The sequence below is a fragment of the Pseudophryne corroboree genome, chromosome 7 (genome assembly GCF_028390025.1).
Source record: "Pseudophryne corroboree isolate aPseCor3 chromosome 7, aPseCor3.hap2, whole genome shotgun sequence".
NCBI lineage: Eukaryota > Metazoa > Chordata > Amphibia > Anura > Myobatrachidae > Pseudophryne > Pseudophryne corroboree.
Window position 1 is genome coordinate 213,050,264 of NC_086450.1, and position 23,746 is coordinate 213,074,009.

The window sequence follows — 23,746 nt, forward strand, 5'->3', positions numbered from 1 at the left end:
TTTTTTTCATTCTTTATACCGTCATAGTGTCATACTAGTTGTTACGAGTATACTACTATCTCTTTATCAACCAGTGTACAGTGCGGTAAGTTCACGGCTGTGGCTACCTCTGTGTCGGCAGTCGGCAGGCAGTCCGTCCATCCATAATTGTATTATAATATATACCACCTAACCGTGGTTTTTTTTTCATTCTTTATACCGTCATAGTGTCATACTAGTTGTTACGAGTATACTACTATCTCTTTATCAACCAGTGTACAGTGCGGTAGTTCACGGCTGTGGCTACCTCTGTGTCGGCAGTCGGCAGGCAGTCCGTCCATCCATAATTGTATTATAATATATACCACCTAACCGTGGTTTTTTTTTCATTCTTTATACCGTCATAGTCAGTCATACTAGTTGTTACGAGTATACTACTATCTCTTTATCAACCAGTGTACAGTGCGGTAGTTCACGGCTGTGGCTACCTCTGTGTCGGCACTCGGCAGGCAGTCCGTCCATCCATAATTGTATTATAATATATACCACCTAACCGTGGTTTTTTTTTCATTCTTTATACCGTCATAGTCAGTCATACTAGTTGTTACGAGTATACTACTATCTCTTTATCAACCAGTGTACAGTGCGGTAGTTCACGGCTGTGGCTACCTCTGTGTCGGAACTCGGCAGGCAGTCCGTCCATCCATAATTGTATTACAATATATACCACCTAACCGTGGTTTTTTTTTCATTCTTTATACCGTCATAGTCAGTCATACTAGTTGTTACGAGTATACTACTATCTCTTTATCAACCAGTGTACAGTGCGGTAGTTCACGGCTGTGGCTACCTCTGTGTCGGCACTCGGCAGGCAGTCCGTCCATCCATAATTGTATTACAATATATACCACCTAACCGTGGTTTTTTTATACCACCTAACCGTGGCAGTCCGTCCATAATTGTATACTAGTATCCAATCCATCCATCTCCATTGTTTACCTGAGGTGCCTTTTAGTTCTGCCTATAAAATATGGAGAACAAAAAAGTTGAGGTTCCAAAATTAGGGAAAGATCAAGATCCACTTCCACCTCGTGCTGAAGCTGCTGCCACTAGTCATGGCCGAGACGATGAAATGCCAGCAACGTCGTCTGCCAAGGCCGATGCCCAATGTCATAGTACAGAGCATGTCAAATCCAAAACACCAAATATCAGAAAAAAAAGGACTCCAAAACCTAAAATAAAATTGTCGGAGGAGAAGCGTAAACTTGCCAATATGCCATTTACCACACGGAGTGGCAAGGAACGGCTGAGGCCCTGGCCTATGTTCATGGCTAGTGGTTCAGGTTTTTTGGAAGGGACATCCTGCGTGACACTGCAGTGCCACTCCTAGATGGGCCCGGTGTTTGTGTCGGCCACTAGGGTCGCTAATCTTACTCACACAGTCAGCTACCTCATTGCGCCTCTTTTTTTCTTTGCGTCATGTGCTGTTTGGGGAGGGTTTTTTGGAAGGGCCATCCTGCGTGACACTGCAGTGCCACTCCTAGATGGGCCCGGTGTTTGTGTCGGCCACTAGGGTCGCTAATCTTACTCACACAGCTACCTCATTGCGCCTCTTTTTTTCTTTGCGTCATGTGCTGTTTGGGGAGGGTTTTTTGGAAGGGACATCCTGCGTGACACTGCAGTGCCACTCCTAGATGGGCCCGGTGTTTGTGTCGGCCACTAGGGTCGCTTATCTTACTCACACAGCGACCTCGGTGCAAATTTTAGGACTAAAAATAATATTGTGAGGTGTGAGGTATTCAGAATAGACTGAAAATGAGTGTAAATTATGGTTTTTGAGGTTAATAATACTTTGGGATCAAAATGACCCCCAAATTCTATGATTTAAGCTGTTTTTTAGTGTTTTTGGAAAAAAACACCCGAATCCAAAACACACCCGAATCCGACAAAAATAATTCGGTGAGGTTTTGCCAAAACGCGTTCGAACCCAAAACACGGCCGCGGAACCGAACCCAAAACCAAAACACAAAACCCGAAAAATTTCAGGCGCTCATCTCTACTTATCATAAGACTTGCTTTTGTCTGTCTTTTTAAATTTTTTCTTGTGTGCAAAAGGGGTCCCTGAGATCGGGGATAACCCTTGATGATGCTGAGGTGATTTTCTTACCTCAGAATCAGAGGAGTCAGACTCAATGATGCTTCAACTGACTTTGACTATTTTCTTTTTATAAAAATCTACTCAGATAAGGTTGAGGATGAGGGGGAGTGTGTTAGTGCCCTTTTAAGGGCTCTTTTCCCACTATACTGACAGCCATAGAGGACAGAGACAGTGAATCTGTAGCTGATACAGAAACGCTGTCCTCCATGCCAGCGCTGACAGAAAAATCTGATCAGCAGTGGGGGCGCGCGCTCACAAGACAGCACGCATGTGACCGCAGGCTCGCATGCACTCGCTCATCACTGGAGCTGTGAGGGAGAGGAGTGAAAATTCTTTCACTTTCTCTCCCTCAGCGTTTTCGGGAGGCTTGCTGCCTAACCCACCTGCTGTTTATCACTCGACTCCCACAAACGATACGGTCACCTCCAGTACCTAGTTGATTGGAAGGGATATGGACCTGAGGAAAGGTCCTGGGTAGAGGCAGAGGACGTCCATGCCCCAAGACTTCTTCGGACATTTCATGCCAAATTTCCAGCTAAACCTTATAGGTGTCCAGAGTCCACCCGCAAAGGGGGGGGTACTGTCAGCGTCCGGGGTCTTACCGGAACACTGGGGTCACGGGGCGGGCTTCACGGGCGGCTGGGCAGCGACGGTGGAGGGCTGTGGCGCTGGGTTCAAGGGTACAGGCAGCGGTAATGGCGTTGAGGGGGTCCGCTCGTGGCAGCAGGACGCCGCTGCAGCAGCCCACTCTTGCTAAACCATTGCCTAGGAGACCAGGGGCAGTGAGCAGCATGTTGTCAGAAAAAGTCTGCATTACTGGGCGCCGCCATGTTGGAGACCAAGTTTCTGACATAATTCCTGTTCCTAGTTTTCCAGCCAATCCAGGGAGACTTCTTCCTATAAAAGGGGGCTGGTTTAGGATAGGGACGCCAGTGCTTCAAGTTACAACCCTGTTGTAGGTGCTTTAGCCTGTGCTCTCAGGATTCCTGCTGTATTCTGATACTTCTAACCCTGCTTTGCCAGTTCTCAGTTGCTGCTGCAGTTTTCCCGTCCCTAGCCTGCTGCTGCCCGTGGAGACCCTCTTGGAAAACCCGGTTCAGTAAGACCCTTTGGGCACGGACGACCCAGGGTCTCTTGCCTCGTCCTCCAAGCCACAGTCCGCAGATTCTTGCTTCCAGCCAAGTCCTCGAACTACCATTCACAGTCCTCAGCTCGTTATCTCCAGCTTCATCTTTCAAGCCACAGTTTACAGTTCTCAGTCTCCAGTCACGACCCAAACTACCGTCCATAGTCCTCAGCTCCTCTACCGCAGTTTCATCTTATAAGTCACAGTCCACGGTTCTTGTCTTCAGCCTTGTTTTTACTCTCACTCACAGTTCCACAGTTCTTTGTCTACGACCACGTTCTCAAGTCACCGTTCATCAACCTCAGTTTTCTACCTCAGCTCTGTACATAATAAATACTTTCAATTGACTCTCAAACTCCACCTACATCCTTCATTGCTCCGTGTCCCATGCAAAGGAACTATATCCAACCCTCTCATTTTGTCCTTGCCCAGCCTGCTACCTCCTTGGGCAAGTCTCAGCTGCCGGATCCCCAAACTTTGCTAGACGTGACACGGGCTCTTTGAGCTAGTCCAGGTTGCTAAAATACAGAGAATAATGTTGCTAGGGTTCCCCATATTTTATCAACCAGCACTGGGCTCTTGGACCTGTCCTGGTTCCAAAAATATGGTGGGAAAGGGACATAAGGATCCCCTGTATTTTTTAAACCAGCACCGGGCAACGCTAGTCAAGGAGATAATGCCACAACTGGGGGACACATTTACACAGGTCCCTGAGGCCTTGGCATTGCCCCCCCGACTAGTCAGCTCTGGCTGGGGTTACCTGGGGGGGGTGGTAACCCCGCCCTCTATGCTCCCAAAGGCCAGGGATGAAGCCCGGGTCTGTCCTCTCCATCTGTGGGCTGTGGATGGCGGGCTGATAGCCATTAAGTGTAGAAAAAAGAATAAATATTGTCTTTTGCTATGGAACTACAGGTCCTAGCAATCCTCCGCCACATGCTGGTACTTGCAGAACCACAAGTACCAGCATGTGGGCCTGCTGGTGCCATTAGTTCCATGGCAAAAGAAATATCACAATAAATACTACACACAGTGACAGTATTGCTGTAATTAAACAAACATGCACACTCACACCCATATATACTTACCTACACCCCACGCAGCCATTCTCGTCCACTTGTCCTGTCGAAATCCATAGGGTACCTGTAAAAAAAAATATACAATACCAGTCAAAAGTTTGGACACACTTTCTCATTCAATTGTAGGCATCCATGGGGTTAAAAAAAAGCAACTGTCCTACATCATAGCCCTCTCCTGATTGGCTTTGTGCTCCTGGCCTGGCACACAAGTGGAACCCATTGTAGTCTATGGATGGGAACCTGCGGTTTATCGCATACCGCCAGGGTAATTGAGGTCACCCACAAGATTATTAATTATTACTGCACATACAGTTAACATACATCCAAGGAAGCTTTATCTGAAACAGTTCAGCCACTGGGCTTATGGCCTAATTCAGAACTGATCGCTAGGCTGCGTTTTTGTACAGGTCTAAACTGTGCATGCGTATGCACCGCAATGCACAGGCACGTTGTGCGGGTACAAAGCGGATTGCCGCTCAGCGATAGGTTTGTGCGAAGAATCCATTTGCAAGGGCATTCGCAAGGAGATTGACAGGAAGAAGCTTTTTGTGGGTGTCAATTGACCGTTTTTTGGGAGTGGTTGGAAAAACGCAGCCGGGTCTATGCATTTGCAGGGAGGGTTCCTGACGTCAATTCCGGTCCCGGACAGGCTGAAGTGTTCGCAGCGGCTGAGTAAGTCCTGGTCTACTCAGAGACTACACAAAATCTGTTTGTACAGCTCTGCGTTCGCACACTTGCAAAGCGAAAATACACTCCCCTATGGGCAGCGACTATGCGAACGCAGGACTGCAAAACAACACTAGTGAGCGAACAGGTCTGAATTAGACCATTAATTCAGATCTGATCGCAGCAGCAAATTTGTAAGCTAATGGGCAAAACCATGTGCACTGCAGGGGGGGCAGATATAACATGTACAAAGATAGTTTGATTTGGGTGGGTTATTTTGTTTCTGTGCAGGGTAAATACTGACTACTTTATTTTTACACTGCAATTTAGAGTTCAGTTTGAACACACCCCACCCAAATCTAAAGGCCCATATAGACGGGCCGATGTGAGAGAGATGTGTGCTGAACGAACCACAGCGCAATCTGGGCTGAGCGCGAGGGAGAGACAGGGGGGGGGGGGGGGCGCTCATTTCACCCAGCGGGTGAAGTGAGCGAACCGCTAGATTGGCCTGCATGCAGGCCAATCTAGCAGCAGCGATAGCGATGCGCAGCCCTATCGCTGTAGGGGGTACACACGGAGCGATAATGCTCAAATTCTAAGCAATCTAGTCAGATTGCTTAGAATATCGCTCCGTGAGTACCCCCCTTAACTCTCTCTGCTCATGTTATCTCTGCCCCCCCCTGCAGTGCACATGGTTTTGCCCATTAGCTAACAAATTTGCTGCTGCGATCAGATCTGAATTAGGCTCACTGTTGGCAAGAGGGTGGCATTGATGGTATAAGGAAGGAAAGGAAGAGCACATGAGGGAAGAGGGTTCTGCTCCTGAGAGCTTACAGTCTACAGTTTAGGGGACTTGCAGACATGTATGAATGACACAGAAGGTTGAGTCAGTGTGCGAGTACACAATGTGTTGGGTTAGGATGACAGCCGGTAGACTTTAATAAAGGGTTGAGTTTTGAAAGCATTTAACTGTAGGATCCATACTATACTGTACTTAGAGATGTGCGCAGACCTCCGAGTTTTGGTTTTGGTTCTAAACAGGGGCACATGTTTAGGTGTGTGGCCAGTCTCCAGAGGGGGTGTGGCCAGGTTTTCCTAACCATTAGCTAGTGAATGATCTGGGCCTCTTAATAAATCTATATATTGTAAATACTGCATGATAATGTACCAGACTAATAACAGCATTACACTGTAGCAAATACACCATAGTCCTGTGCAGTACAATTTAACATATGTATAATGTATACTTTACTTCAAATGCACAGTCTGGAACCTATACTGGGGGGAAGGGGGGGGGGGGCAGAGGGGCCCACCGGGTATTCCCCTGTACCCCTGTGGGCCAGTCCAACCCTGGTTTTAAATTATCATCATGTTTTGGTTTTGGTTTTGCTAACCCACCCACAGTTTTTTGGGGTTCGGTTTTGGAACTGGGTTTCTTTAAAAATCAATAACAATCTATAAAATCCACTAAAATCATGTAAGTCTGACCTGTTTTTGTTCCTATAGTATTATCAACATCAATAATATTAATTTCCAGTCAGTTTTGCCCACCCCACCACACACTCTACTGAGTGAAATGGCGCCTGAAATCACGTGGGAGGGACTTACATGCAACCTAAAACTCGAGATTAGCTTTATAAATCTGAGTTCCGAACTCGATGGAAGACGAAACTCCACTTAAATCCCCAAAATTGATTTGAGGCAGGACTCGGTTCTACTCCAATCCCTAAAGTTCAGGTGTGTTTGGTTGCCAACAAAACTGAACAGCAACTTCTACTTGTAATGATCTTAACATGAATAATTGAAATCCTCTTCTCTGTGACAATTGGTAATGGAAACAATGTACAGTAGGCAGAGACACCCCTTCCCACTCCCACCTTACAGGGATTTCACTCTTTACCAGTCTCCAGCGTCTCCCTGTTACCCTCTTTTTCTGGCGAGACATACATGTAATCAAAGTGTTTCAGAAAGCAATAAACTGTGAACAGCTGAATTGAAGTGATGAATGTCCTCTATTACCAATGTGATTTTCAATAAATCTTTCAACCATTAAATGCATTCTCAATACATTTTCAAAGCCAAAAAAAAAGAGCTTTGTCCTTGAATTGTTTGGCATATGTCTGCTCTGACTGAACTAAAATATACCAAATTACTTGTTTCTGCATTTTTATTTAAAAGGACATACTACTGAAATAATGTTACAGACTTTTATTGTATCACTGCTATGCTCCTGATGGAAAAGCTGCTTCTCTATGCTGCTGTACCTTCATATTACTTAAGAACATTTTCTAATCAGATATGCACAGGCCAAGGTTATTTCCTGAGCAAGTATTGTTAGCATGACACAGGCCTGTGAGACAATGGCGATAGACAGGAAGTCACCAACTCTAAAGGACCATATAGACGGGCCTATGCGGGAGAGATGTGTGCTGAGCGAACCGCTCAGCACACATCTCTCCCACCGCTCAGCACAGCGCGATCTGTGCTGAGCGTGCGGGGGGAGATGGGGGGGGGGGGCGCTCATTTCACCAAGCGGGTGAAGTGAGCGACCCGCTAGATTGGCCTGCATGCTGGCCAATCTAGCACCAGTGATAGCGATGCGCGGGGCTGCGCATCGCTATCGCTGTAGGGGGTACACACGGAGCGATAATGCTCAAATTCTAAGCAAATATCGCCCCGTGAGTACCCCCCTTAAGTGGACTCTAATACCATGGCTGACAGATAGGGGCTAAACATTACTATCAATGTAAAGATTGTGGATAATAGATAATAAAAAGGTGATCTATTTTATTAACCACATTATGTTGGGCCTTAAGGAGAGCGAAATGACAGGCATAGGAATGGAGAGAGTTAAACCTCCTGTGAGGGGTGTACCTAACTGTTATGAAAAGTACAGCCAATGGTAGAGAAGGGAGGGATCAGTATATATAGGGATCAGGGACGTGCGGTGAGCTAAAAGGCTATGGTGGCATTAGCTAGCACCAGAGCTAGATTTACACACAAAATATGAGCCAAAGGGTACATCTGGGCATTATACACAGGTGCAGCAGTATAAACTCCTGGAAATTTGGTAAGTTTTGATTAGAGATGTGTGTAAAAGATAAGCAGGTGAGGCACTGCCTCACCTGCCATAGACTTTTTACTCCCGAGTTTTGGCTATAAAAATTATTAGAATGCAAAGAAGATATGATTAGAATGCAAAGAAGATATTTCAAACATATTCTTTGTATTTTTCATATACTTTATACAATCAAAACTCTGGTACAAACGAAAGTATGACAGGAAAGGCTCTGCCTCACCTGCCTCACCTAACCGCACGTCACTGATAGGGATGTATAGGCTAGCTAAGTCTCTCTTGCTGCTGGTTTGCCTTCTCGTGAGTGTTGCTGAATTGCACATGCACTAGTGTTTTTTAGCAAGCTAATTAGAGTCTTCAATCTTGCACTGCACTGTTATAGTTTCACCCTCCTCTCTCATCTCCCCCACATACTGCTTGGGATAATGGCCGCCTCTCGCCCCCTTCGCTCTTCCGGGACCCCAGCTCGTTACCGCTTTGCAGGCAGTGAAGCTGGGTCCGCGGATGGGCCTGCGGGCTCATCTGCCCGTTCCCCGTCCACCGGCGCGGGTGCCCGCGCGGCGGTGGCTGGGCGTACCCGGTCTTCCCTGCCGCTAGTTTCGGGTCCGGTGTTAACCTCCGGCCACGGGTGGCAGGGGGGGCCGGGGGCACGGGGTAGCCGGCCGGAGGTGGCCGGGCATCGGCCTTCACCTCCACCTCTGGAGGGTGAGGCGTCGTTGCCGGGAGCAGGCACCCGCGGGGCGCGCGCGCGTGCGCGCCAGAGCGGGCGGCCTACGGGGGCTCCCATCCCATCTCCCCACCCGTCCCCCTTGTCACGGCCGCGGAGTGATGCCGAGCGAGGGGGCCGGGGTGGGCGGAGAGCAGCGGCGGGTTGGACGAGGCCTGTCGCGGGGCCTCGTCCGGCGGTCCCTGCTGGTGGCCCAGACGCTGGGAGGACGGTGGCGGGAAGCGGCGGGTCATGCGCACGAGGTGCGCGCACGCCCGCGCTCTCGGCCAGTGGCGCTGTTCGTGCACGTGTGCGCGCAGCGGCGCCGCCAGTTTCAACGTCTCCCCTGCTGTCTCCCTTACAGCCGGAGTCCGGCGGGGGGGGGGGGGGCGTCCCAGGATAGGGCGCGGCAGAACTGAGCCCCGCAGAGGTGCCTTCCCTGCAGACGGAGAGAGCTCCGGCCTGCGGGGGGAGGGCACGCGCGGGGGGGGGGCTGTTGGCAGGCACAGCAGCGATAGTGAGGGCCAGCAGGCGCAGGATGGGTTAGAGGATTGGTGAGGGACCACGCCAATCGTGGTCAGGGGGGCCAGCGGATCATCAGCAGGCCAGGCGGGGTATTTGCCGTTGGGTCCCTTATCGGCGCCTGCCGGCCGACGGGCCAGGAGAGGTGCGCCGGCATCTGCGGGGGGCTCCCGCCGGTGCCGGCCGCAATTTTTGGGGAAGTCAGGAGGCTTCCGGAGAGTTGGCGTCGGCTCTGTCGACGGTGGTGGCGGCATTGGGCCCATTGGCCGCAGCCGCATCCCCGGAGGTGCCCGGTACGCAGCCGGGGTCAGCAGCTCAGCGAATAGCGCGTGCTTGCCGTGACCTGGGGGCGGCCTCGGCGCAGTTGGGACACCGTCCAGTACGGACGGAGCGCGGACGCGAGGTGGGGACGTCTTTGCCCCGGAGTGCTAGGCATGCCCCGGGAGTGGCTTCCAGGTGTTTTCTTTTTCAGGTGATCGCGGAGAGGTTGAGGTGGACGTGAGCGATGAGGAGGATTTCAATGTTTCCACACCGGAGGACTCCCAGTCCGTACAGTCGACAGCGTCAGGTGAGGTTGAGCAGGCGGCGTCGGGCTCCAGTGCGCGCTCCAGTTTTCTCAGTTCCTCCTCTTCTTCATCCATGTCGTCGCAAGCGTCCGACGTCAGTAGCACGACTAGGGCAAAAATGCGTGTGACGAAGTACGCTAAGAGGGCGGCAGGGCAGCAGGAGAGACGGAAGAGACGCAAGCGGCTTAGCGAGGACGCTCGCAGGGCCAAGAAGTGCCGCGATTTGCCGGGAGTAGTCCACTGTGATAATACGGCAGTTTTGAGGGGGTTGCGGGATAGCTGCCGTAGGAAGATCTGCAGAGGCGATTACGTGGATATGTTCGTGCTGACTAAGGACGCGAAGAAGGAGTATAAGGCTGCGACAGCTAAGAAAGGCATCGGAGCTGAAGCTTTCCGTACGTTCGACAACTGGCTGGCCGGTTTTTGCGTCTTTGTGGTGTGTTATCTGGAAGATAGGCCAGAGGAACATATGAATGTCATACGATACCTGCACTTGATACACGATATGCAGCGCACATCGTCAGGAATCGAATGGCGGACGTATGATGAGAAGTTCCGAGAGAAGCAGGACTGCTTACAGATTATTAACTTTGGGTGCAAGGACGTTGAGGTCTGGCTCCAGGTCACCCGGGCTTCTCAACCCGTAAAGGAGCCCCGGAATCCAGGGGCGGACGGGCAACGCGCAGGGTCGTCCGCTCAGGGGTGTAGCGCGGAAGGCGGACCGGGTAGGAAAGGTAGGTTGGCTATCCGCGGGGATGGGCAGGCCACCGCGAGGGGGAAGTGCTTCGCATTTAATAATGCGACCTGTTCCTTCGGCAAGCAGTGTCGGTTTCGACATTCGTGCTTGCAATGTGGCGGCTTCCACCCGGCCTCCAACTGTTTTAAAGGAAATCGGCAAGGCGCGAGGGCAAAGCAAAGCTCCGCAAGACCCGATGCGAGCGGGATCGCTCCACAGGGCCCCAACGCCAATTAATTTGGACGCCATGTCCAAATGGTTGGATTGGTATCCGAATAGTACGGACGCTCAGTTTTTGTTTCAGGGTCTTAAGTTTGGTTTCCGCTTGCCAGTTGCGGGTGAAGTATCGGTCAATTTTTTCGGGAATCTTCAGTCCGCTCGCACCTTGCCGTCTGTGTTGCGCGAGAAAGTCTATAAAGAGGTGCGAATGGGTAGGATGGAGGGCCCGTTTAGCTCGCCCCCAGTGGATGACTTGGTCATTTCCCCAGTGGGGGTAGTCCGCAAGAAGACTCCGGGTGCCTTTCGGCTCATTCAACATCTTTCTTACCCGTCAGGGTCGTCGGTCAACGACGCAATACCGCCGGCACACTGCTCGGTGGTATACCAGTCGTTTGACGAGGCGCTGGATTTGGTTCGTAGTTACGGCCCGGGAGCTCTGATGGCTAAGATCGATGTTGAGTCCGCGTTTCGGTTGCTCCCGTTGCATCCGGACTCATTCCGTTTTATGGGTTTTCGGATCGGAGCGGAATATTTCATTGACAAATATTTGCCGATGGGATGTTACGTTTCCTGCTCGTTTTTTGAAAGGTTTATCACATTCTTGCATTGGTGCATGGAGTCTTCTTCAGGGGGTCATGGAGTTGCGCATTACCTCGATGATTTCCTGTGTGTGGGACCAGCGAATTCGCAGCGTTGCAGCGACTTGCTGTTCAGCATCCAAGCGTTGTTTTATCATTTTGGCGTTCCTGTGGCCGAGGATAAAACGGAGGGGCCGGTTTCCTGTTTGTTGTTCTTGGGGATTGAAATCGACACGGTGGCAGGCTCGTGTCGCCTTGCTTAGGCCAAGGTCGCGAAGCTTCGCGAGGTTATTAGCCAGTTCGTGATGTCGCGCAAAGTCACGCTGAGGCAGGCGCAGTCCTTGCCGGGTCTCTTGAACTTTGCTTGCCGGGTTATCCCGATGGGCAGGGTTTTCTGCCGAAAACTGGAGAGGGCGACGGCAGGGTGTGCCAGGCCTCATCATTTCATTCGTTTGTCCTCCGAGATTAAGAGGGATTTGGCCGTCTGGGCCTCGTTCCTGGAGGACTTTAATGGGGTGCGTATCTGGCTGGCCCCAACGATCGACAATGCTAGGTTACAGCTGTTTACCTACGCGTCGGGTTCCTCTGGGTTCAGTTGCTACCTAGAGGGATCTTGGGGCGTGGCCTCGTGGCCTGAGAATTGGCATCGCGAAGGTTTCACTAAGGACCTTTTGCTGCTGGAGCTTTTCCCCATAATGATAGCGCTGGAGGTTTGGGGCGATCGTCTGGCTCATCGCAGCATTTTGTTTAGATGTGACAATCTGGGCGTGGTGCATGCGATAAATAACCAGAGGGCGAAGTCGCTGGTGGTTCTGAGGGTGCTTGGGCGATTGCTGCTGACATGCTTGCATAAGAATCTATGGTTCCGCGCGCAGCATGTGCCAGGGCTTGAGAACGGAATTGCCGACGCGTTGTCCCGCGGTCAGTGGGAGAGATTTTGTTTGTTGGCACCCGAGGCCGACGAGCGGGGGTTTCAATGTCCCGGTTATGTCTGGCAGGTGATCGGACCGGACTGGAGGGTCTAGCGATGCGGTCAGTGGCTCCGAACACGCTCAAGGCTTACGGTCATGCTTGGAGCGAGTGGGAAGAGTTTGTCCGAGGACGTAGTCAAGAAGGTAAGAGCGGGCATCGGATGATGCTTTCTTTTATTTGGCAGCTTTTTGTCACGGGTAGGTCCAGAGCGGTGGTGTCTCGGTACTTAGCAGGGATTTCATTTTTTAATAAAATCAAGGGTGTGCCTGACGTGACAAAGAGCGGGCTTCTGGTAAAGGCGATGAAAGGGTGGGCGTGCGTGGCGCCTACGCCGCCTGATAGGCGACGCCCCATCGATGCGGCCTTGCTACCGGCTGTCATCGATGCGGTAGGCAGTATCGCGTCGTCAATTTTTTAATCGCTTTTGTTCCAGTTGGCGTTCTCCATGGCTTACCACGGAGCCTTTCGGGTTTCGGAGCTGGTAGCGCCATCTAAGCGGGCAGACTCGCTCATGCTTCTGGATGACGTGGTGGTGGGTGAGAGGTCCTTGCTGTGCAGATTGCGTCGCTCTAAGACGAACCAAGTAGGTAGAGGGCGATGGGTCACTTTGGTACCGTCTCTGGAGGGGAGCATTTGCCCGGTGAGATTGGCATCGAAATATGCAGCGGTTCGGCCCGGTGTGCAGGGGTCGTGGCTGCTGCATTATGACGGTTTAGCTTTGACGAAGTATCAGTTTCGTTGGATGCTGAGTCGCTGTCTGGCGAGCTTGGGCCTTTCACCAGCTGCTTTCGGTACGCATTCTTTCCGAATCGGGGCGGCGACGTCGGCTGCGTCGGCGGGTTTTTCCGTTGCGGAGATTCAGGCAGTGGGGCGATGGAAGTCGTCAAGTTACAGACGTTATATTCGCCCAGTTTCATGAGTCTTTAGTTTGTTAAACAGTTCAATTTTATTAGACGTTGTATAAGTTCATGTTGTAAGTTTAAGTACGTCCTTGTGCAGTTGTGTCTGTTTGTCTCCCCTGTTCATCCTACTCAGGGATTAGCTACTCGCCGCTGCTGGCAGCGGGGGTCTGGAGTTCTTTTGTGATTTTTTGCCTGACTTGACGGACTGAATTTCAATCTACAATTCGGCTGACCAGTACAACTCAAAGTCCCTCAGCAGGTTTTTACGCTTTCACCTCCAGCTGAGTTCTTACATGTTTTTCCCATTTTAACCCCCCCCCCCTTTTATTTTCCTTATTTTACTTTGATCTTTCCCGTTGTATCTTCATGTTATGCTTCGATTGGCTGGAAGCTTGTTTATATCGGCTAGGCCGTGACTTATGCAAGACACGAAAACCCCCTTTTTTCTTTTGGCAGATCCTTCAGGTTAATGCATTCCATAAGCTTCTGTTAGGATACTTATTAACCGATTTTTACTCCTTTCCTTCTCTTCAGGTTGGGTAGACGACGATTTGGAAATCTGGGTAGTTGGCCACTCTTATGTTTACTGGGCAGCCAGGTTTTTGGCCTCGGAGGGGGCGCAGTTTTTTCCTTGGGCTCATGGCGTTCGTTGGCTTGGTTGGCGTGGGATGATGTGGTATGATCTGAAGAGTAGATTGGTCGGACAGGTCAGCGAGCATAGAGTCCCTAGGGTGCTGGTTGTCCATTTGGGTGGCAACGATCTGGGGAAGAGGACATCTTTGGAGCTGCGATGGGCCATGATGGAGGATCTGGCCAGTGTGGCCGCAGCGTGGCCCAATTGTGTTTTGGTGTTCTCTATGAAGGTGCCAAGGTTGTGTTGGCGAGGAGTGGCGGACGGTCGCCCGATTGATGTGGCCAGGCAAAAGATGAATGCTGCGGTGGCAAAGTGGGTGTTGGCTCACGGAGGGAAAGTGGTTCGCCACCCTAGGATTCATTTTCGTGCCAGTCACCTTTTTCGGCCTGATGGTGTGCATCTGTCCAAGGAGGGGATGTTGTTTTTCCTGGAGGATCTGTTTCTGGTGTTGCAGGAGTTAGGTTGAGGGTATGGTGGCGGTGCGAAGACTCTGGGGAAGTCTTTTTAGCTGTTGGCGGAAAAGAACGGCAGGTTGTAGTTTGACTTGTTAGTTACAGTTGTTTACAGTGTTGGTGTGGTTTAGGTGCACTCAACTCCATTGACTTTTAAGGCCGCTAGATCACCCATCAGTGGGCAGCGTCATCACCCATCAGGGTGGGCAGTCAGCGTGGAGGTCTGAGTCGGGCACCTATTACCTATGTATGGTTTGTGGTAAATTAGGATCGTTTGGGTTTTAATGTTTTTTGAGGTTATCGTCAGTGGAGTATAGCCGTTCTTTTTTTCTGCCACCATATGCCGGCTGAATCGGCATGTTAACTAAAATTTTACTTTACAGGTTTTTTCTAATGGTTAGGGTACAATAAATAGCTAACAATTTTCTGCCAAATTCAAGTCTCCATGTCATTATTTCTTGGTATTAAAGGTATTGAATGCTTTACTTTTTGAATAAGGGTCCACACATTATCATTATGAGGTTTAGGAGAGCGAAATGACAGGCATAGGAATGGAGAGAGTTAAATCTCCTGTGAGGGGTGGACCTAACTGTTATGAAAAGTACAGCCAATGGTAGAGAAGGGAGGGATCAGTATATATAGGGATGTATAGGCTAGCTAAGTCTCTCTTGCTGCTGGTTTGCCTTCCCGCCCTCCCTCCCCATTTGGTAGAGGTTTTGGCACGGAGTGCCTTGGCTAAATTGTTAGGGGTATATGCAATAGCGGGCGAATTGGCAAAATAGGCGAATTCCGGGCCGTTTTCGCCTCCAAAAATCAATTCGCCTATGCAGTGCAGTCATTTTTCGCAAAAAAACGGCCCGTCAAAATTCGCCTTTTCTCAATTCGCCTTTTTCCGAATTCGCCTTTTCTGCAATGGTACAGATGCTGCAATTCGCCTCCAGCATATTCAATTCAAGTTTGGAAATTCGCCTGCAGTGCTTTTAGACAGCAAATTCGCGATTTTCACTCCGCCACACTTTGGAGGGTGAAAACAAATAAAAAATTTTTAAACATGTTTTTTTTTGTGTTTTTTTTTTTAGGAATAGCAGATCTATTTATATTAGAAGGGATTAGGTTTTTTTTTTTTTTTTGGGGGAGGCACAAATATTATTTATATATTTTTTAAAATAATATTTTTATTTTTTTATTTTTTTTATTGCTGGAACGGTAAAATCCGGGGAAAAAATGGCGTGGGGTCCCCCCTCCAAAGCATAACCAGCCTCGGGCTCATTGAGCTGGTCCTGGTTCTAAAAATGCGGGGAAAAAATTGACAGGGGATCCCCCGTATTTTTAAAACCAGCACCGGGCTCTGCGCCTGATGCTGGTGCCAAAAATACGGGGGACAAAACGAGTAGGGGTCCCCCGTATTTTTAACACCAGCATCGGGCTCCACTAGCTGGACAGATAATGCCACAGCCGGGGGTCACTTTTATACAGTGCCCTGCGGCCGTGGCATCAAATATCCAACTAGTCACCCCTGGCCGGGGAACCCTGGGGGAATGGGGACCCCTTCAATCAAGGGGTCCCCCCCCCCCAGCCACCCAAGGGCCAGGGGTGAAGCCCGAGGCTGTCCCCCCCCATCCAATGGGCTGCGGATGGGGGGGCTGATAGCCTTTGTGTTCAAAAAAAAAGATATTGTTTTTTCCATTAGTACTACAAGTCCCAGCAAGCCTCCCCTGCAAGCTGGTACTTGGAGAACCACAAGTACCAGCATGCGGGAGAAAAACGGGCCCGCTGGTACCTGTAGTTCTAATGGAAAAAAAATACCCAAATAAAAACAGGACACAGACACCGTCGACAGTAAAACTTTATTACACACTGCCGACACACACATACTTACCTATGTTCACACGCCGACATCGGTCCTCTTCTCCATGTAGAATCCCGGGGTACCTGAAAATAAAAGATCAATTATACTCACCTCAACAGGCTCCAGAGATAAATCCACTGAAAAAATGTGTATATTCAGTATAATAAAGAGGGTGTGATTTGTAAGGTGCAGGGACCAGTGAGGAAGTCTGCCATTGAAAAGTCAGCGACAGCTATCAATTAACTTAATTCAATAGTGTCACAGAATGGGAGGAGAGGTGCCCCCCTTCAGAGCAGGAGCCCCGCGGCAGATGACTCCGTTGCCTCCCAGAGTTACGCCTCTGCGTACAGTTGAGATTAAAACTGCAATGATTAGCACTTCCAAAAAAAGCTGTCCTTTGTTATTTGAGGACTTCCGGGGAATGTGGCCTGGGAGTCTGTCTGCGCATGTGCGCTTGTTGGTCAGCTGGGACACTCAGTTGTAGATTTCCCATTAGGCATGTGAGGAACTTGCCTAGGGGTGACACTTGTTGGGAGACAGCACCTGGCTGCTTGTTTCAGTATTGTCAATCCGAAATTTACCAGTAACTACAAAATATTTCACTCTACTGTACTAGGCAGGCCAATCCCGGGATCGGAATCGGCGGGATCCCCGGATTAAGGCCAAAAAATTCGAAGGGATTCAATCCCGGGATTGGAAGCTCCAATCTCAGGATTGGAAGCTCCAATCCCAGGGATTGCGGGATGTACCTGCCCCATTGTTTTTTAATGCCGGGCAGCGTTGAGCCTCCTCAGGAGGCTCAGATGCTGCCCGGCTCTGTCTCTCCGGCTCCACCTGCCCCCAGCAGTGCGTACTGCGCAGCGTGACATGATGTCAGAGGTCACACTGCGCAGTCTGATGCCAGTCACCCTCGCCACTCGGACAGCACCTCACCACCCGCACATTGATGCCCGCAAGCCCTCCCACCCACTGTGAGTCTGACGCAGCTGTTAGGACCACACCTCACCACTCGCAAGCCCTTCCACCCACAATGGTGAGTATTTGTGTGGGCTGGGATAGGGTGGGCGAGTCTTCAACCCAATCCCGGGTATCCCGGGAATGCTGGGATTTACTTTACTTTTTTCAATCCGATACCCGGGATTGAAATAAAGACCCGTGATTGGCTTTCCTATACTGTACCATACATCACCTTTAGTGGAGTATAAATGGGTAAGACATGCACATACTGCCCCTGTAAGCCATCCCACTTAGTAAATATGTATACATACAGTATTTAAAATAAAATGAAATATAATACAGATGGAGCCATGCTAATCGTGACTCCATCTGCGACTGAGTGCACCCAGCGAGGCGGACCACCAGACACGAATGGGATGCGCATGCATCGTTGACGCGCACGTGCCCCATTCAAAGTAAATGGGATCATCTCTGTGCGCTCCCCTGCGATGCCCCGCCTTTGATGTAGCCACGCTCGATGAGCATGGCTCCATCTGTAGTTCATACTTTCTTTATTATTTTAATGCATTATGAGAGCTTATTACCAAGCAATGAAAATAATAAAAGTGGGCAGAAGGGGGCAGCCATTACTGCTGTCTCTGGAGGTGCACTGATTCCTAATTCCATGCCTGGGGACAATGGGGCGGATCCTATTGAATGGAAAGAAGCCCAAAAATGGTGTTACCTATCAGGAACAGGCTCCAGAAAGTTATGCTCCTGAGTGCTTGATGCGTATTGAGATGTGGTCAAAGTCACGAAAACAGCATTTTCAGTATTGTTCCTGTATTTTCTGAGGATAGAGCACCCTGCCCAAAGCCTTTACATAGACCGTGCCAGTGTTTCAAAAACTCAGTCCTCAAAAAGTTCAGGTGTTAAGGATATCCTTGCTTGAGTACAGATGCACTGGCGTGCGCAGCACATATTATTAGGGGGTGCACCATCGGAGGGGTGTGTCTAGCACTGCCCTTTGGGCGTGCCTAGCACCATCTATTGATGGTCAACACATATAAAATATCCACCTTTGTACCAATCCTAATAAAGCAGATACATTGTCAGTTGTTGTGGTGTGCACCAAACAAACACCCCTGATGGCACTCACTGCAATTACACTGCTCCTCCTCAGCCTGGTCTGGCTCCCCCTCTCTTTCCCCTGCAAGCTCCAGCAGCTTACTTACAAGTCAGTAACTAAACTGACACTGACAGTCACAGACTAGTTACTGCTGCTGCTGGAAAAACGAGTGACGTGTCAATGCTGCTGCCGGCCGTCTGCCTGCCAGTATTGAATTTGTCTTCCTAAGAGGAACGCTGGCTGCATTCTGCTCCTCATCAGTGGCAGGCGTTGGCATGCATAGAAGGAGAGAGGTGTGTATGTGACGGGTGTGATGGGTGGACATGTGAGCAGCATGACAATCATATCACATCACGCTGTTTTTGTACATGGAGGTGGAGCCGGGAGTTTGAAAGTCGGTGGCAGTAAAACCTTTGATTAACCCAAGCGTCCGGTCAGTAATGCAGTCCTGCAGGGTGCAGCGCAGAGGAGACAGTAATCAGCCTGCTCGGCGATCCCTGCATCAGGCATGTGAGATTGGGGTTCCAGACATAAGGGGGTGCCTGTGCGCACCAGGCACCCCCCTTCCCCTGCGCACACCTATGTACAGATGTATGAATCAAAGTTACTGGGTGTCAATGAAATTATCTGGGCTTAAGTGAGGATATCCTTTACACCAGTGGCGGATTTAATGGTCAGGCCTTCCCTAAGTACAACATTATTACCCCCTTCCTCCCTTTTTATAAATATACACGCAGTCCCAATTTGTGGGGATGGAGGAGTGTTGGAAGTGGCACAGGAGAGAGTGAGAGGTCTATCCCAGGTGCAACAGCTAGTATGTACAGATGTGTCCCTTCTCATCCTGTATATAACCATACCTCCCAACATTGGGAGAAGTGAAGGAAGGACACACCAGCGCGGCGAAGCTGCGGCTCACTGAAAAGGGGGGGTGATCTATAGAAAAGGGGCTTGGCTTTGCCAGAGTGTCGCAATCGCGAGCCACGTCTCCATTTTCCATCTGTATGGGGGCATGTCCCTCCTGTCTCTAGTGAATAGACGCTGTGCGCACGCACACAGCGTCTATTCACCGCTGCTCTGCTCTGAACTGAGCAGCGAGTGTCTGGAGCCGCCCAACAGACCCCCCCTTCCCCACCGGACACTGCGGCCTGCAGAAGGGACAGCAGGACAGACCCAAAAAAACGTGACTGTCCTGCGAAAATCGAGACAGTTGGGAGGTAGGAAATAACCACCTCCAGCATGCATATGTATTGCAGCAGTGATTATATGCAGCTTGCTGTGGCTAGTTGCAGTGTGTGATTGCTCCCATTGCAGTCAATGGGAGTGAATGCATACAAGCGTGTCTGCGAATAATCGCGGTCATGCTATTAAATGTTTGCAAAATGAGGGGACACACATCTGTGTGTATGCACACATGCGTGTGTTTGTGAAAACATTCCTACACTACCACTTACCATTATTACAACCCCATAAACATCCTAGTGATATTCGGTGGACCCCCTTCCTTCAAAGTAAAGCATTCGTTGCCTTCAAACCCAGAAATAAAGACACGGAGACTTGAATTTTGGCAGAAAAATTGCTAGCTATTTATTTGACCTTAACCAATAGCAAACCTGTAATAGAAAATTTTATTAAGATGCCGATCCAGCCGGCATATGGTGGCAGAAAAAAGAACGGCTCTATTAACCAAAGCTAACCTTAAAATACTAAAAAATTCGAAACCATCCTAATTTTACTACAACTACCAAAAACCGGTAATAGGTGACAACTCAACCCCCACAGTGACTACCCACACTGATGGGTGCCCTGCCGCTGCCTTCCCGGACGGGTGGTCGAGCGGCCAATAAGTCGATAGAGGTGAGTGCACCTAAACCACACCAAACTGTAAATCACTACAGCTTACCATACCACTACAAACTGCCGTTCTTTTCCGCCAACAGCGAAAGACTCATCCCCAAAGTCTTCGCACCGCCACCATAACCTACCCTAACTCCTGCAACACTAAACCCAGATCCTCCAGGAAAAGCATCATCCCCTCATTGGATAGATGCACACCATCCGGCCGAAAAAGGTGACTGTCTCGGAACCGAATCGTAGGGTGGCGAACTACCTTGCCTCCGTGGGACAGTACCCACTTCGCCACCGCCCCATTCACCTTCTTTCTGGCCTCATCAATCTGGCGACTATCCGCCACACCCCGCCAACTCAACCTTGGCACCATCAAGGAGAACACCAATACGCAATTGGTCCATGCTGCGGCCACACTTGCCAGATACTGTATCATGGCCCACCACAGCTCCAAGGATGTCCTCTTCCCCAGGTCGTTGCCACCTAGATGGACAACCAGGACCCTAGGGACTCCATGCTTGCTGGCCTGACTGACTAGTCTACTCCTCAGCTCGCTCCACATCATCCCTCGCCAACCAAGCCATCTAACACCCTGAGCCCTAGGCAACGTCTGAGCCCCCTCCGAGGTCAAAAACTTGGCGGCCCAGTATACATAAGAGTGGCCGACCACCCAAATAGCCAAATCATATTCAAACCAACCTGAAGAGGGGGAAAAAGGGGGTAAAATTGGTTACTAATAAGTTTCATTAATTGCATTAACCTGAAGGATCTGCCAAAAAGAAAAACTTTTAGTTCTCGATATTGCAGAAGTCACGGCCTAGCCGATCTGCACAATGCTTCTAGCCAATTTGAAGCGAACATAAACACACAATGGGGAAATTCAAATTAAATAAAAAAAAAAAATTAAACAGGGGGAGGGGGAGGGGGGTATAAAATGGGAAACACATGTAAGAACTCAGCTGGAGGTGAAAGCGTAAAAACCTGCTGAGGGACTTTGATTAGAACTGATCAGCCGAATTGTGGATTAGAATTCAGTCCGTCATGTCAGGCAAAAATTCGCAAAAGAACTCCAGACCCCCGCTGCCGGCTCATGCCAGCAACGGCGAGTAGCTAATCCCTGAGTAGGATAAAAAAAGGGGGGGGGGGACAAACAGACGCACAATACTAATAATGCACTGAACTGTAACAACATGATTATACAAATGTAACTAACAAAATACCACGCGCAAGCCAACCTCTCATGCAACGGGGCGAATATATCGTCTGTAACTTGACGACTTCCATCGCCCCACCGCCTGGATTTCAGTCCTGGACAAACCCGCCGCCGCAGCCGACGTCGCAGCGCCTATGCGGAAGGAATGTGTCCCGAACGCAGAAGGTGGAAGGCCCAAGCTCGCCAAACAGCGACCCAGCATCCAACTAAATTGATATTTCGTCACCGGCAGCCCGTCATAATGCAGCAGCCATGACCCCCTCCTATCGGGTCGCACTGCCACATATTGCACTGCCAACCTTACTGGGCAAACGCTCTCCTCAAGTGCCGGAACCAAGGTGACCCATCGACCTCTCCCCACTTGGTCCGTCTTAGAGCGCAGCAATCTGCATAGCAAGGACCTCTCACCCACCACCACGTCCCTGACCAGCATGCGCGAATCTGTTCACTTAGAAGGCGCTACCAATTCCGAAACCCTAAAGGCCCCGTGGTAAGCCATTGAGAACGCCAAACTGAACAATAGCGACTCAAACCTGGATGACGCGACTCCCCCAACCGCCGCGATGACAGCCGGCAACAAAGCCGCATCGATGGGCCGCCTCCTGTCAGGTGGCGCCGGCGCGACTCGCGCCCATCCTTTCATCGCCTTCCGCAGAACATCGCTTTTTGTCACGTCAGGGACGCCCCGCAGTTTGCTGAAGAACGAAACACCAGCCAAGTACCGGGATACCACCGCTCTGGACCTACCCGAAACATACAGCTGCCAAATAAAAGAAAGCATCATCCGATGCCTGCTCTTACCTTGTTGCTTACGTCCTCGAACAAACTCCTCCCACTCGCTCCAAGCTTGTCCGTAAGCCTTGAGCGTGGCTGGCGCGACTGACCGCAACGCTAGACCCTCCAGTCCGGCCCGATCACCTGCCAAACATAACCGGGACAATGAAAACCATGCTCGTCGGCCTCGGGTGCCAACAACCAAAACCTTTCCCACTGCCCTCGCGACAAAGCATCGGCAATTCCATTCTCCAGACCGGGCACATGCTGCGCGCGGAACCACAGGTTCCTACGTAAGCATGTCAATAGCAACTGTCCCAGCACCCTCAGAACCACCAACGACTTTGCCCTCTGGTTATTAATCGCATGCACCACGCCCAGATTGTCGCATCTGAACAAATTGAGCCAAATTGAGCCAGCCGATCGCCCCAGACCTCCAGCGCCACCATAATGGGGAAAAGCTCCAGAAGCACCAGGTCCTTAGTTAAACCTTCGCTATGCCATTCCGCCGGCCAGGAGGCCGCGCACCAAGATCCCTCCAGATAGCAACCGAATCCAGAGGCACCTGCTGCGTCGGTGAACAGCTGCAACCGCTCGCTGTCCACCGCTGGCGCCTGCCATATACACACCCCGTTGAAATCCTCCAAGAACGAGGCCCATACGGCCAAATCCCTTTTTATCTCGGAGGACAAACGCACGAAATGGTGTGGTCTGGCACACCCCGCAGTCGCCCTTTCTAGCTTCCGGCAGAAAACCCTGCCCATCGGTATTACCCGACAAGCAAAGTTCAACATGCCCAGCAAGGACTGCGCCTGCCGCAGCGTGACTTTACGCGACCCCTCGAACCGGCAAATAGCGTCGCGGAGCTTCAACACCTTGTCCCGAGGCAGCCGACACTCTCCCGCCACAGTGTTAATTTCAATCCCCAAAAATGACAAACAGGAGGCCGGTCCCTCTGTTTTATCCACGGCCACGGGAACGCCGAAGTGGTAAAACAGAGCTCGGATGCTAAAAAGCAAGTCGCCGCAGCGTGGAGAATTTGCCGCACCCGCACACAGGAAGTCATCGAGGTAATGGGCGACCCCGTGACCCCCTGACGAAGACTCCACGCACCAATGTAGAAACGTGCTAAAACGCTCGAAAAATGAGCATGAAACGGAACATCCCATCAGCAAACATTTGTCGATGAAATATTCCGCTCCAATCCGGAAACCCATAAAACGGAATGAGTCCGGATGTAACGGCAACAACCGAAAAGCGGACTCAACATCAATCTTAGCCATGAGGGCCCCAGTCCCGTAGCTGCGGACCATCTCTAACGCTTCGTCAAACGACTGATACACCACCGAGCAATGTGCCGGCGGTATTGCGTCATTGACCGACGCTCCCGACGGGTAAGAAAGATGCTGAATGAGCTGGAAAGCGCCTGGAGTCTTCTTAGGAACCACCCCCACCGGAGAGATGACCAAGTCATCCACCGGGGGCGATTGAAAAGGCCCCTCCATCTTGCCCAAGCAGCCCAACCTGACCTCTTTATCCACTTTTTCCCGCAGCACTAGTGGCAAGGCTCGGGCAGACTGGAGGTTCCGCTGGGCCCGCACGGACACCTCGCTCGCAACAGGCAAGCGAAAC

The 23,746-nt window shown here is 50.6% G+C and overlaps 1 long non-coding RNA gene across 1 annotated transcript in view; it reads right to left on the reverse strand.

The window, feature by feature from the left end:
* The window catches only part of LOC134943534 (uncharacterized), a 161,718-nt gene that overhangs the window by 62,309 nt on the left and 75,663 nt on the right, over window positions 1-23,746 (reverse strand). The window contains exon 2 of the long non-coding RNA XR_010181596.1: window positions 4,349-4,403. This is a non-coding gene — a long non-coding RNA (uncharacterized LOC134943534). The remainder of the gene's footprint in view (window positions 1-4,348; window positions 4,404-23,746) is intronic.